At 33.1% G+C, this 15,864-nt stretch overlaps 1 long non-coding RNA gene across 4 annotated transcripts in view; it reads left to right on the forward strand.

Annotated features, from left to right (window-relative positions):
- LOC125695259 (uncharacterized) overlaps window positions 1-15,864 on the forward strand; it is a 93,928-nt gene that overhangs the window by 17,942 nt on the left and 60,122 nt on the right. For 2 of the 4 annotated variants that reach the window (XR_007377910.1, XR_007377911.1), the window contains exon 4: window positions 11,754-11,808. This is a non-coding gene — a long non-coding RNA (uncharacterized LOC125695259). Of the gene's footprint in view, window positions 1-6,573; window positions 8,051-11,753; window positions 11,809-13,757; window positions 14,827-15,864 lie in introns of those variants that run through there. The other 2 variants (XR_007377908.1, XR_007377909.1) reach the window with 2 other exon arrangements.

Here is a 15,864-nt window from a genome sequence, read left to right on the forward strand (position 1 = left end):
ATTGAATTCCTCCATGCAGAAAGGGTTGCACTCACTGACATTCATTGATACTTGCTGAACATTTATGGAGACTGAACAGTGGATGTGAGCACAGTGAAGTGGTGGATGGTGCATTTCAGCAGTGGTGACGGTAAAAGAGAAAAACAAGCCATGCTCTGGATGGCCATGCAGATTTCTATGAGCACAATATGCAGGATCTTGTTCATTGCTAGTGCAAATGCACAGCAAATGGTTGTGACTGTGTTGAAAAAGAGTGATGTACAGCTGAGAATTTCCTCTTTTAAATAGTGTCATTGTGCTCTTTGTTTCTGTTGAAGCTTCCATGGAAATAACTGAGGCATTACTTTCAGAGTGACCTACATAAGACATGCATTTTCATTTGTCCGCATATTCTAAAAATCGCTGAATGAGTATAACCTGATTGAGTAGAAATACAACTCAAAAACTATAAAATGCTTGTTATATTTTAGTAGAGCAATAAGTTCTCTCAAAATAGTGGTGACTGCTGTAGCTAATTTTCACAAGAGTTTTCAAATGCCCTAGTTTGGCTTAGCTGAAATGTTCTTAAACACAGTCATCTGAAAATGTATGTCAAAGTGAATTGCTTTGCTGGAAAAGTTAGAACAGATATATCCCATTAGCTCCAGGTATTAGAAGATTGAGTCAAATTTAATTTGAGCCTTGTTAGGTATTTCTGTCCCACACTCTAATATTGTTTTCAAAATATTTCCCACAAAAACATTACCTTTCTGTAACGGACATGGTCCGTTTTATTAGAAAAGTAACAAATGCCTATAGCTAAACTTAGATTCATAAAACAGAATCAAAGAATCATTTTACGTTGGTGAATACCTCTAAGACCCTCAGTCCAACTGTGTGCCTGCCACCAATTTTGCACAGTAAACCATATCCCTAAGTACTATATTCATTGTTTCCTTAAACACCTCCAGAAACAGTGCCCCCGACATTTCCATAGTAAACCTGTTCCAATGCTTCACCACTTATTTTGAGAAGAAATTTTTCCTAATATCCAACCTGAACTTGACCCGTTCCTTATCACTGAAATCTTCCTATAAGCGTATTTAGTATATATTTTCTCTAAGCTTTTGAATAACAGATATACCAAAAACATTTGTGCCGAACTTATTCATGTAATGCTTCTGGAAACTGTTAACTCTCTTAAATATATCGTTTATGCACACCTAATCATGTTGTAATGACAGTGTTAACGTAGTTGTGCAGTAAAAGTGAATGATGAGTAAACAAGGGATCTTCAGAACCCCTTAAGAAATTTCAGTCCTGTATATAAACAGGAAGGGATTCTTACTTCAACAGTACCTGGATCTTTCTATTGTAAGTTTTCAACTCAGGAAGATCACACTTAACCAGATCTGAGGAATAGTGACATAGGGTATTCTGAGGCTGTTAGGGTTTAGTAGTTTCCTGTTGTGCATTTCTAAGTGTATTTTCAATACATCTAAAACATTATATTTAATTTAAGCTATTTCATTTTAGCTTCATTTTAAAATTACATTATTTTAAGTTTGGAAGTTAAATTATAGAAGTAAATAGTACTGTTTCTATCTGTACTTAATGTTAGTCAACTAAATGTAATTTTGATGCTTCCTGGCTCCCTAATAGTTCCACACATTCCTAATGTTTCCGTAAGGCAACTAAATTAAAAGTCCTGAGTATTTAGATTAATGTTTCCTGATAACTTACTCTTTTTAGAAGTTCAATTAGATTAGTAGTTCTGAGACTTCATTCTGTAGAGTTTTAGTCCAGCAGAACTACCCAGAGAATTAAGCTACTCTAGATATGTTGCAGTAAAGTAGGAAAGGTGGACCTGAATATAGTTTGATACTTTTTTTTTTTTTCCCCTCTTCAGATAGTCAAAATAAACATTTCGTTTTCCAGTAATGCAATTTGGAGATGCTAATATACACGCACAGAGGACTAGCTATTGTAGAGATCTCCACTCTTGTTGAAAAGTCCTGACATGCAAGAGTTTGAACTCAACTTGATTGTTCTTGTGTCAACTCTACATCTGCTTCACTGCACTAAACAGCATTTTTGGCACTGTATCTTAGCCAAAATGTATTTAGTATGATAATCCAATTACTAAGCAATATTTAAGAAGGCTCCTTCTAACATCCAAGTAGTAAAGACAATATGAATTTACATCTTTGTTTTGCGTGAGCAAATACACATTATTCTTCTCTCCTGTGGAAAAAGCCTATTGTTATTCCTTTGACCAATGTAATGTGCAAAACAACAAAAGTAATTAATTAACAATTCATGAAAGTAGTTGACTTCTATTAATGTGCCATTGACCTTAGCACCACTATCCAACATTTAAAGGCAAAGGACCATAATATTTATTATGAGGTCAGGCATATTGATAGAGCATTAAAATGAGTCATATTTAGCTCACTGCATGGGAATTATGTTAATGAAAAGGGTGTCAGAGTTTCAAAGATTTTAAGTGACTGAAATGTTATTTGATCTAGAATTTATTTGGCATTTATTCTGTAAGAATGCAGAGCAAATGATTTATAGGGTTTGTGTTTGATGTGAGGGTTCAATAAATGTTGAGGCACAATTTTTGCTTACCTAAAGCAATGAATTCTGTGGGAGGTAGAGCTTTCCCTTTCTGACTTCCCAATTATTGGCTTGTTTGTTTTCGCATAGAATTTGGAGAACTTAATCCTTCTGGTTCATTGGAACAGATTGCTATAAACTATATAATTCTAGAAGAATAATGTAATTTTTGAAATTATTTTCTAATGTATTTGTAATTAAAATCTTTCATTTTTTTCTATGTGGACTTTTTCTTATTCTGCATGTGTTTGTCGCTTTGTTACACAGATTTTTTGAAAATAAGGGAATGAGGGAGAAGAAGCAAGTATATCTGGATCTGTGATTCTGTGATTTCTGTGTACATTCAGTGTACATGACTGTAATGTGGATAATTTTAGAATTCAGATTTAAGTTCAAATGAGATATGAAAATTGAGTTCTTCGCTGTTACTAAATGATAGTAATTTTTTTCTTTTGATAATTCTATCACTTTGAACTGTATCTGCTATATTTGAGTTATCCAACTGAAATGAAGCCTATTTTCAATTAAGAGCAGAACTCAGGATAGATCCTGAGTAAAATGTAATTGAATTGGGATACTATTGAGAAGTTGGGTTTAATTTTGAACTTACACATTAGATATTATATTCATACGATATCTGAAAGTCTTCGGGCTTGAGTTTGTGGTGATGTAAAACAAAGTAATATTTTTCATGTATGAATTCACAAAAGCAAAAATGCAAGACTCAAAGACGACAAACTTACCGATTTCCCATTTAAAGTTGCTTAAACTTTATATGTACACAGCAATTCACAGATCCCCTTATCATGTGATTAATTCTATCACAGTTTGAGGTAAATGGGAGAGAGAATTCCTTATTACGTGTGAATAACGGAGATCCCTGATATGATTTTCTTGGATTCCACTTTGATTCAGATCACTATTCTGTTTTAAATCTTATTCTGCTGCTAATTTCAGTCTTACCCTGAAAGGAATTTTGTATGCTTTCCAAGGCATTTACATTTCAGTGGCTTTCAAAAACATTTTAGATGTGAAACCTTTAGCAAGGGGTAGTTGCAACTTACAAATTTTTAAATTAATAGAACACCTAGAGAAATTAAATTTTCTTGGTGATATGAAGCAGTAAATCCTACTGGTGTTTTCTAGAACTAAGGAGATAAAGATTGATCTTATGTCCAACATTGTAGCAGAGGCCAGTTTTGTGACTGATTGACATGGGGGCATTATTCTTACATAGTTTTGTATTCACACTGCATGTACTTAGTATCTCCAGACATGAAATATCTAGCACTGTTTAATTCCTTTTCAAAATTCATTTCAATGCATTAATTTATATTATATGGCATTTTTTTATTATTTAATCACAATATTAGCCATTTATCTGTAATTGTTAGATATTAATCTTAGTAGTAGATTAGTATCATTAGATGTTATTGAACATCTTAGAACTAGATGTCATTTCTTGTTATTAAAATGAAGAATATCAATATAATCTAACTTACATATTAAAAAATAGATATCTTCATTGAGCAGGTCAAAATGCTTGAACATTTCACATTGACTTAAACCAGACAAGATGCATAGAACTTTAGCCACTGCAAGGACTTCTCCCTTTTGTTTTCTTTAGTACACTGACTTCATAAAGAAGTAAATGCAGTACATAGCAGGATGTCTTTCAGCTTTATCGATATTCCATGTCCTCTTGCATCTTACGTAAAAGGAATTGAAATGAATGGTCCTATGTTGTATTCACTTGTAGTTAATATCGCAATTTTTGTTGTACCAGTGTGGTACTTATATGTCTGCATACACTTCTACACTTACAGTTTTTTACCACTGAGCTGACTGATCAGTAGGAAAGCTGTATTTGCATAGCAAGCAAATTAGGAAACATTTTGAGATAACATCCAGAGTTAATTTAAATCAGTTTTCTATTTCATCTATTTTGTTATCCTTCAACAAGTAACAGTCCTCAGGATGTGTGTTTTAGCAGCTCAAGGGACATTTACATCTTCATGACCAACTAGTTTTATATGACAAGTAGATTCTAAAATATTGTTGTTTTAATGTACCTTTGCTGCAAAATTTTGATATAAAAATTCGTGGAGAATCCTTTATTTTGGTAGAAGATGGAGATTTATTATTACAACACTCACTGATTTTTGCATGTGAGTAAGACTCTTGAAAATACCTTAGCAGGGAAATCATAATTAAATACTTACTGTTTACTTTTTTAATCATAAAAATACAGATCTTTCTATTGATGTGCTATAGTGCTGCAATTAAAAACAAAAGTAGCATTCTCAACATCATTCCAGCTCTGTCATGCTTCTCTTTCTCTGCTAGTAGATGGCAAGATACAGCCAATGGTATTTTTGCTTGTAATCATGAAATCTGTTGAGGGAAAAAATTCTAAAAATCTAGTGGAAGTGGAAAGGGAAATATTAACAATATTATTCAACATATGTGACTATACATAAAGAATTTGTCCATATTCATATCATAGTTACATGGAATTTGTTAGAAAAATTTAGCTTAGTGAGCTAATAAAAGTCAAAATACATACTTTATTCTAACTATGAAATGCTCGACTAATTACATATAATTATTTTCAAAGGGAAATTGTTTCTCATATGAAAATGTTCCTGATTCAATTAAGAAATATCTTTGTATTCTCTGCTATAGCTAAGTAGCAAACAAGAATATAAGCCCATGTCAAAAAGAGCAAAGTCTATTTCAGAGTAAATTTCAGCCCAGGTGCAGTTATGATTTTTGTTACATTTGGAGATGAACGGAATAATAGGGGCAGAACTAGTTTTGACTTCCACTCTTTTTGTTTTCTTCTGAACTAAATGTATTTTTATAAAGCAAACAATAGAATTGGAATAGAGGTGGGATTCATCTGAAATTTTTTGCTAAATGTATTTACTTTAACATAATTTATAACAGATACACTTTATTAGGCCCAGGACAGAATTTTCTACAAACTGACAAAGGCTTTTAAGTAGTAAGCTGCCCAATGATCAGTATTCTGTTTCCCTGCTGTCTGTGTAAATCCGAGTCTTGAATTTGTATTGCTCATCTCACAAGTATGGGATGCTGAGCTGCCCATCTAGTGACATGAGTGGGGGTGGCTTCTCTACTCCTGAGGGAGCTGTTTAACTTTTAATTAATCCAGGAGCCAGATCAAAGAGTTCAGAAGTACTCACATGAGGGCTCAGCGTAGGTACCACTGTTACCTGCTTTATTGCCAGTGGTAGTTCCCATTCCCTGAGGTTGCATTTTCCATCTTGTGTCCAGCTATTGTCTTGAAATATCTTAATGCTGCTACTGATGGATTACTGTTGAAGAGCTGCTGCCTTATGCATGGCAGGATTGTTTGAGCACAGAGATGGAAATGATTGCTCAGGATAACTAGTTATTTGGTAGTAGGTCACACATTTAGGATATCACAAAGTAGTGATGCAAACATCATATGAGTGCCTAGGACCATTACTGACTGACTTCAGTTATTATCTTTTGCAGCAGTACTGCGCTAGCATGACTTTATGCTCGTTGCCAAGTGGTTCATCGTGCACCTATAAATATAGTAGAGAACTTGCTATGCTATTTGCTCTCTTTCATGGTCTCTTAAGAAATCATTGCTATCACTGCCATACGTTGCTGTTTTTTAACTATACTTTCAATGGTAATTTAATCATTATATTTAATTTTTCATAGTAATAAACTAATTTCACATTTTTATCTATTCTGAAAAACGAAAGGAGCAAAATAATTATAATTTTTTTTCAGGGATATTGACCGATGATTCTGTTCAATTTCATGACTTTCTAGGACAAAAACCTTTTTTCTTATATTCTTACATCTACATTGCCACAAATTTTATAAGTATTTTTATTCATTAGATTTAATGCTCAAATATAGTGGTCTACAGTACATCAGTCTGAAATAGTGCTCTTTCTGCTTTGCCAGATTTGTCTCAGGATCAATTTTTTGAACTCTCTCAATGTTAGCAAACATCTATGAACCAGCTCTCTCCAGCCTTTGGCAGTCTGGCTGAAGGTAGTTAGAAATGCAGATGATGCTTGATTAAGAACACTGGTTGTCCAACTCTCTTTCTTCAGAGTAATAGAGCACCAGGAACGTTGGTGATTTCTTGTAGCGTCTTTTCTGGATTTGGCGGCTGAAGAAATTGATATATGCCCATTGGAATTTGTGAAAGTCTTTGCAGAGATTTTAGCCTACGGCAGACTGGGCCTAAAGGAAGCAATCCCCAAAGAGACAGAGCCTGCAGCTGTGAATTTAAACGTGTAGTAGGAAATGTCAGATTGCAGATCCAGAAGAAAAGGCATGCACTGAAGACTAGGGGAATTTCTGCCCTAAGATCTATCAACTATTTTCAGAACCATGAAGCAGAGAGCTGTTTATGTTTGTTACTACTTTTTAATTCCTGTTGGCAGTGACATGCAGACTATGAAATGTGTTAGGCTTGATTTACATAAATCAGAAGGTTGTCAGCATCTTCCCTTTAGATGTCTATGTTGCCTTAAAATCCAAACTGATGACCTCATTGTAACACAAATAAATAGTGTTGGTAAATGTTATTATAAATTTCTTCTATTACTGAACGTACAGATGGAAATGCAAAGTTAAAATTTGTGATATTTTCTTACATACACTATGCTTTGTTACCAGTCTTCCATATTTTTGAAACATTGTTTTTCCATTATCAAAAAAGGATGGATTCTGTTTTTTTACAGTGCTTGATCATATTCACTTAATTTGGTCTTTTGTTGAAAATAGAATTTCCTCATTGGTAGACCCCTTTGTAAAAATACAAATGTAATTTTGAGATCCTTTAGCTGTCCATCATAATGAAATGAAAAAAGAGAGGAAATATTTTCATCTCTTAATTGAATGATTATTTCTGTGTGTCATCAAGTACTGGCGAGTGCAGATATATTGTTGGAAAGAGTAAGGGAAATACTGTAATTATAATCAGAAAAGTTCTAGATAATTTCATGACTGCCAAGAACATCTGTAATTTTACATGCTTGTAGCATACTAGGATTACCTAGTTGATTAGATGTATTGTTAGATACTTATATTAGGGATGGTTGTTCAGTTTTATCCCAAGGCATTAATTTCTCATGAAAGGAATTTACTGATCTCAGTGTACTAATCACCGATTCAACTTTCTGGTTCACTGTACTTGTATTTTTTAACATAAACACGATTTTTTTCTAGATTTCAGAATAAATATTGAGTTTTATGTGAAATGCACAACTATCCTTATAAATCATGAATTTTGTGCAGCCTATCCAAGAAGATTTTTGGTTTGTTTGTCATAGGTATAGTACCAAAATAACAAAGTATTTTTTTGAGTTACTATTAATATATATTGCAACATGAATTACATTTTGCAACATAAATATCTGTAATTTTTATTACACAGGCACTGCCCTTCCACCTTCCTATATTCAGAAAGTGAGACTACGCTACTAATGGGTAGATTTCCACATTTTCATCTGTTTTTTTGGTGTTTTCCTTAGTGGATACTACCAGCTATGTGAAGTGATCTCATTACTTGAAACAAACTGCTTAGGCTTGGACTTCTTAAAATAAAAGTTTTTTTTTTATGTCACCCTTATAAATGTGCCCTTTCCAAATTCTTCTTGCTTGCTTTTACAATAATGAAAAGACTAAAAAGACCATGCTTGTAATTAAAAGTCATTTTTAAATAAACTCAGAAGATTGTTTCTAGAAATCAAAACATCTTCATAGTACAATTTCTAAGGAAAGAAAGACAAGTGACTAGGATCCCGTACTCTTTACTGTAGTCTACATTAATTATCTTCTATTAAAAAATGACAAAGACCTTTTTGAAAGGGAATCTGGCACTCTTTCCACAGAAATGATGGCAGACACCCTACTCTCTGCTGATTTCTTGACACTTCTAATTACCTGTATTCATTTGAAATCGTTTCCTTTGTAGTGAGTTATTGGCATGATTTTCAGAGAACAAGAGGAAAATGGAAAACATTTTAGCAAGTTAAGAAAAAAAAAATCAACAGTATCATTGTTTGCAGCTTTTGTTGAAACTACCTATGTGAGTCATTTGAGGGACATGAAGGTAAATGAAAGGTTATACTTTGCCCTGCACGTTGTCACTGGTATTTGTAATGTCAATAACTGTAGAAGGTTGTCAGGAAACTGGAGAGATAAAGGTCAATAGCAATGACAAATATATCACTGTATGTGTTTGAATATGCAATATCAGCCCAATCTCATGGTGGAGGTTTTCACACCCTGGAAATATCAATCAGGTGCTGTATCAGAACTATTCATTGTTTTCTGTATACTTAGAATTAAATGGGAGATCAGTAGGTTTAAGTTTTAGCATGTTTACATTATTTTTTTCCAGCTTATATTTTTTTCATTTAGTGCAGAGCAACAAGTTACTATGTCAAAAAGATATTTTCTGAATAAAACACCAACAGAGATTGAAAAACAAAATACAAAAAAAAGGGAACAAACATTATTCTGGGTTCATTAACGTGTTATGGGGCATTGAATGTTAGTTCCTATTTAACATCTGATATTGCTACAGCTTCCAAATTATTTTTGCAAACCATGGCTTTCTGATAATTGTATGTAAAGCAATTTTTTTCCTATTTTAACAAAGGCAATGGCATCTTGTTCAAAGTGCCTTTAACTGAAATAGAGGCACTTTATTTTTCGTATAGCAGTTCTTAAGAGCTCTGTTAAAGAAAGCGACCACAATGTACAGTTAAATGAATGTGCAAAGGAATAATCCTTTAGAGAGAACTATCTTACACTTGAACACATCAAAACACCAGAATGTGACTTGTTACAGATGTGGTTCTGATTTAGGAAAACTTCTCACTTGACATATAGGAGTGCTAAATCACAATTCATTGCCTTGTAATGTGGTTTTCTGTGATTATGAAAAATGGCAAAATGAAAGCTGAAGAACTTCAGTGTGTCACAAGACACTGACTGTGAAAACAGCACTTAAGTTCAGGGCAAAGCTTGAAGTAGAAAAGTAAGGGAAGGACAAAACAACATGGAGATGAGTATGAGAATAGCAGGAAGGAAGTATTGCTGCAAGAGTCTTGTTTGAGAGACAACTGGAAGAAGTACTCTTACTGGGTAGAGTATATGAAAAAGTGACTATGGGGAGCTAAAGGAAAGGTGAACACAAATTGTATGCTGATTAGAGATACAAAGTCCAATATAGTGGGGAAAAAAAAATTGCAGACATGATAAAGGCACGAAGATACTGTTACATGGATCAGAACATGATAACTATGAAACTTCTGCAAATCCAAGTTTTTAAAATAAGCCAACCATAAAACTGTTCACTAACTCTAATCAGTGATCTCGCTCTTCCCCTGAAAACTGCTTCCCTTTACGAGATGCAAGTTCTTTGTACTGCTAGGGTAGCCAATGAAGAGCCCTAAAATTCTGATAATTTCAGCACGTAGAGTTTTGTGGTAGCTTTTGAATGACTTGAATGATCAAGTGGTTCAAGCTTTATTCAGTTTATAAAAATAGTGACTGAATTTGGTGATGTCTCTTCTGAGTGTATTTAACATTGAGTTTTAATTTAGTAAGCCTTTTTATGTACTTAAATAGTAATTTAAAAATCATGTGTATGCTGCTCAGGAAAGCCCTTAAGAATCTGGTCATAAGAACGTATCTTTCAAAGTTCAGAGAGTTTAAGGAAGTCCTTGAAGAAGTCCACTGTTGGCTGAAGTTGTTTTTCCTGGGTTGTTTCCTAGAAATACTTTCGACCTCCAAATTTTTTTCCTGAGAGTAAACATCCTAGCTGAGTTTCCCAGGACATAATAATAACTAAAAAGGTAGCAACCCTTATTAAACTCATAGAAGTTTATCCTTCCATTCTTAGCTAATTTTAAGCAATATGTCACCCAAATAATTTGGAAAAGTTTTTCAGATTCTTAAAAGATAGTAATCTCATTTTAAAAGAAAAATTACTCTTTTTGAGATTTCACAGCTTAATATCTTAAAAACATGTGAGTGAAAAGCAAGATATGTACCTTAATCAGTTACTGAAACTCAATTCAATAAATGATTCAAGTAATGTTACAGTACTGTCTGAGAAATGGGCCCTAGACTGTTCATTGTATACCCTGTTGTTCTATGAATTTTGTTGTATGTTGAAATTTTTGTCATCCACGTACATATGGTGCCTGGCACAAATGATGATTGATGCATATGATAATATATGATTCTTTTTTTCTCTCTCCCTGACTCTCTCATGCCTTCCCTCTTCCTCTTTTCCTTTAACTCCCCATTTCCATTTTCTCTCTGTCTGTCTTTTATTCATCCTCCTCTCAGTCACACCCTTCTCTCTCTCACTGTGCTGTGGTACAAGGGTTTTCTTTTAAAGTACTTTTTAAAGGTACATGTCTGCCTGTTGCTTTATTAGGTTTCACCCTGTCTCTTTCACATACATACAGGCATGTGATAGGTTTTCCATCTGAAAACAGTCCTGGCCCTTATAATAGACCAATCCTTCTTAGATTTGCTATTTTCACTCAAATTCTTAATTATATCATTGTCCACATTCTGCATTCAAGATCATGACATTGCTACAAGATGACTGCAATTACAAGGCTGTGAAGAGACTTTCATGCTGCTGTTTTGAATCTGCATTTTACCTCTCTGGAATGGGGATAATCTTTCAGCAGATGAAATCTCTTTGTGTGTTTTTGTGTGCAAGAAACAAGAAGGAATTCACATTGTGCTACATAGCTATCATCCTGTCTCCTATGTACTGTGAATACATGACTGAGAATTAGATGCTCCCTAAACCTTGATAATTTGTAGGCCAATATGCATTTCTTTGAAAATGGAAAAAAATTAAATACTTCTGAAGTATGCATTTACCTCCTGTACTTATGTGAACTGAAACATCACATAGAATCAGGCTGACTGATTTTCTGATTTTGTTAGCTTGGATATGCTTCATATAACAGGGAAAGTTCTGTAGCTACAAATACTTGAAGCAAACTTTCCAGTTTGCATTGGCATTACCAATTACCAAGAGTGCCTTGGTATTCTTTTGCAGATAAAATAGTGCTGTGCTTTGTTTTATTTTGCAGAGATTCAGCACGTGAACAGTGTCTGAACTTCAGAAGAGAACTGTCCTGCTCCAGAGTGAGTACTGCCTATTCTCTCACAGAATAGGAGTGTCCATACATTGACAGTAGTTCATAATAAAGTAGATCTTTCCCACTCATTTTCTGTTCTTACAATCCAGACCTTTATTTGCATTGCTTAATATCCCAATAACATATAATATTTATTAATTCTATTACCAGGTAAGCTACATAGATTAATGTGTTCTTATGCAATAATGGCAGAAACCTCTGTATTTTAAGAACTTATGAAAGTACTGAAAATAATTTGGTTCACACATGAATTTATTCTTATTAAAACTGAGTTTACTGTATATTTTATAATACATAGATACAAATGTAATGGACCTAAGAATAGATTCATGCAAGTATCTCCCAGTTTCCACCTTGCTATTTAATGCATAATTTTAAAACCCTCACATGTGAAATGATTTTTATTTAGAAATACATATTTGTGATTTCTTTTTGACAAAGAAAAGCCTTTTGTTCTGCTTTCTTCAACAGAACCTCATTTTGTGACTTTCTACTGTCCCCTAGTGGCATTTTAATCTTTGTAACTATTGTGATATTGCTATTCTGCATTGCTTCTGTGGTTTTCTGTTTTTTTGAGACTATCATTAACAAACATTTAAAATACTATTAAACAACCCATCAACTGACTGTGGAAGCAATAACATTGCACTTTAGTCCAAGCGGTCCTTTCAGATATTTTAAAATGATATAAACAAAGCCAGCAACCATATGCTATCTATATAATGCATTACTTCATTACAGTAAACATTTCAGATTTGCAGAATGTTAACACAAACCTGATGAAAGAAAAATGTTATTAGTTGTGACGAGCCTATACATACCCTACAGTAGCTAAAATGTAATCTGTGACAGGTTAGAGAATTGTCAGTAGTCTTGGAGCATGCATTCCAGCTATTCCTTTTATTTTCTTCCCTTTAAGCTCACACTGCATTACCATTAGATTGTTTGCAAATTTTCTATACCCCACAGTGTCACTTTTACATCAAATATTAATATATTGCAGCGAAGTACCAGATTAGTAGCTTTCTCAACTGATAGCTATTGAAAATGGACTTCTTAAGTTTTTCATGTGTTGTATGTGCACACATTTCGTAGCTTTTGCTTTTGTAAATACACAGTTGCATTTTCTTTCTTGAGTGTATTTGTATGCATCTCCTTTCTTCACAGTCATTAAGACTCGGACACATTTTCTCAATTACATGTAGTTTTTTAATTAGGATATGTTGGATTTTTGTTTCATTTTTATTTTCATTTTCATACCCAACCAAAAGTAGTCTCTGCTGTCATGGGCTTCTGTGATTAGTTCTCCCATGCTGATCATATATTTTATTTTACAATAGATACTAGAATATTTCTTTATCAGAATTTTTATGTGTATATAAAGATATGATATTGCAGACTATAACTTGTAATTTTGTATGATGAGTCACATTTGATAAAGGAATTTAGTTCTTCAGATTTGGAAAATCTGAATAATTCAGAATTTATTTAGTGTAATCAAATAAATTTTGAATGATGGTGCAAAATCCCGATTACACACATATATATAAATATTTCCAGAAATCATTCACTCACATAAATTCAGATTTAAAAGAATAATTCCTTTTTATAAGGATAATTACTTTTAAAAATTACTTTTTATAAATACTTTTTTATAAGCATAATTACTTTTTCTTCCCCAATAATATTAACAAAATAGAGGTCATCAGAAGAAATGCATGTTTAGTGTCTACCACGCTATTTTTAGTAGATAGCTGTAAAAAATGACAACTACTGGTACAAGGTATAGTGAAATTTGGCCCGTTAACTTAAAAATTTTTAAATCAAGAAGAGATATAGTGCATTAATGACTTCTTGGCACTATCACTGCACTATTATAACAACCATCACACTAATATGAATGTTTTATGCTTTTTATTTTGAATGGGTCTAAAGGTAGAAGCCCTTCAGCTATCGTGTTTTCTTGGAGTGGTACATTGTATGCACCGGTTCATCGTATGCCCTGGTTGAGAAATGAGAAAGAACATGATGTGACATTGTATACAATTAATATTGTTAAAAAGATTATTCAAATTGGTGCCAGCCTTTGAGCCTTTTCTGTCTCCAGCACTTATACTGTGACTGTATAGATCTGATTTTTCCATCCTTAGGACTGATAAAGATATCTCAAAACAAAGACCCAGAATGCTGTCACTTTGGGCATATACATACAAAAATGCAACTAATGTTAACATTCTCTTCATATCATTTTTCAGATGTGGAAAGGAGTAATTTTAAGGTCTAAAGATTATTTAGTCTTACAAGAAAGCTAAAAATCTGTTCCTCTTTATTTGTACATTTTCATATAATGTGGTGCAGCTTTCAAAATTGCTTCTTTTCAAACAGTAATATCTCAAACTGAAATGTAGAACTTTTGCAGCTTTCTTTCTCACAAATTTCTGCATTCTTTAAATGTAATACTTTGGTAAGCAGATTTGTATTATGATATAGCTGTTGTGTTATTGGAAACACTCAAATTACTTTGACAGGCTAAAACAGAGTGGAATTTTTTCATTGAAATGTTGTGTAGCTTTGCTTAGTGCAGTGTAGCTTGTTCTTATACTTAGTTTAAGAGAAAATTATCTCTGAGCTTTTTATTAAGAGGCGACATGTTTTTCCAAAGAATTTCCTCAAAAAAGCTTGCTATAAGTTTGCCTAATTATTACCGAGATTCTGAGAAGATTAGAAAATAGATGGCTTCTCTGTAAATCACAAGAATAATATAATGCTATCAGTGGCCTACTTTCCTAAAATTAGTTTTCTCCAAAACATATAATAAAGCTAAGCAGTCTCACTTTTTACAACACAGGAGACTATCTAAACAGAATGAACAGATTTATAGGGTTATTTTTAGTATGTGTCACTAGGATTGCAGTTTGCATTTGCTTTTGAAACTTATTTGACATTCATGGTACAAAATACAGTCAGAATTCTCATTAAAGTTCTTCATAAAGTACAGTCTCAATAGGGTTGTTACCCCCCTCCTTCCCCCCCCCCAAGGAAAAAAGCCATGAACGTGCACATCATGTGGTTTGGATTTGATGTTATTTTATTACTATTAAATAAAACTATAAATTGAAACACCTGCTGATGAATGTATAAAGAACATTTACGTAAATAATTGCTCAACTCACAACTAGCAAAGTAACCAAGCATTCTGTCACTATTTCATAGAGCAACAGGTAAATGCTGTCATGTTTAACATGGTAATGATTTTCTTTCATCACCCTAAAAGGCGATTGTTTATTGAGATAAAATCAGGCTTAGATTCATAAAAGGTAGAACACTGTGCTTTTCTGGAAGCTGTTCTTCTGTGAATCATAATTATATAACATTATGTAAGATGCTGACATCTGATGTTGAATGGATTTCCTGAATATGCAGTGTTGTGTTCAATGATAAACTACAGTTATACACACATATGTTAAATCTAGCTGGGGAAAGTGTGTGGAATTGCATGCAGGTTTTTTTTTCTTTCTTTTTGCTAAATATTTATATAAACTGAGGAGATAAAACTGAATCTATACTTAACCAGTTTATGTTCTGTTAAGTCTATGGGAATGTTTTTGTGATGTGAAAAATGAAACCTAAACTGACATTATTTTTTGCCTTCTGAAACTATCATATTAATTGGATTTGTGTAAAAGTGTGGAATAAGGAAGTGCCTTAGCCAGCATATCATTCAGCTATATAATTCAAGTAGTTCTTAAGTTTCAAAGTATGACAACAAACAGAAATTTTACATAGAGAACTCTGATAAGATTATGTTTTGAAATAAGATTTCTTGAAACTAATGAGTGAAGCTTTCAGTGAATTGTGAGAAAAATATGTTGCCTTACAGACTAACTTTTTTCTTATGCGTGCATGTGCATGAGATTCTACAGGCTTTAAAAAATCAGTTTGCTATAGTCATTTTTAAGTATTAAAAGTCAATGTGCAGCACTTAAACATGGAAACAAATCATTCCAATAAATGTATCTCTTGATAGATTGCTTTCTACAAG

This window comes from Lagopus muta, chromosome 6 (assembly GCF_023343835.1).
Source record: "Lagopus muta isolate bLagMut1 chromosome 6, bLagMut1 primary, whole genome shotgun sequence".
Classification (NCBI taxonomy): Eukaryota; Metazoa; Chordata; class Aves; order Galliformes; family Phasianidae; genus Lagopus; species Lagopus muta.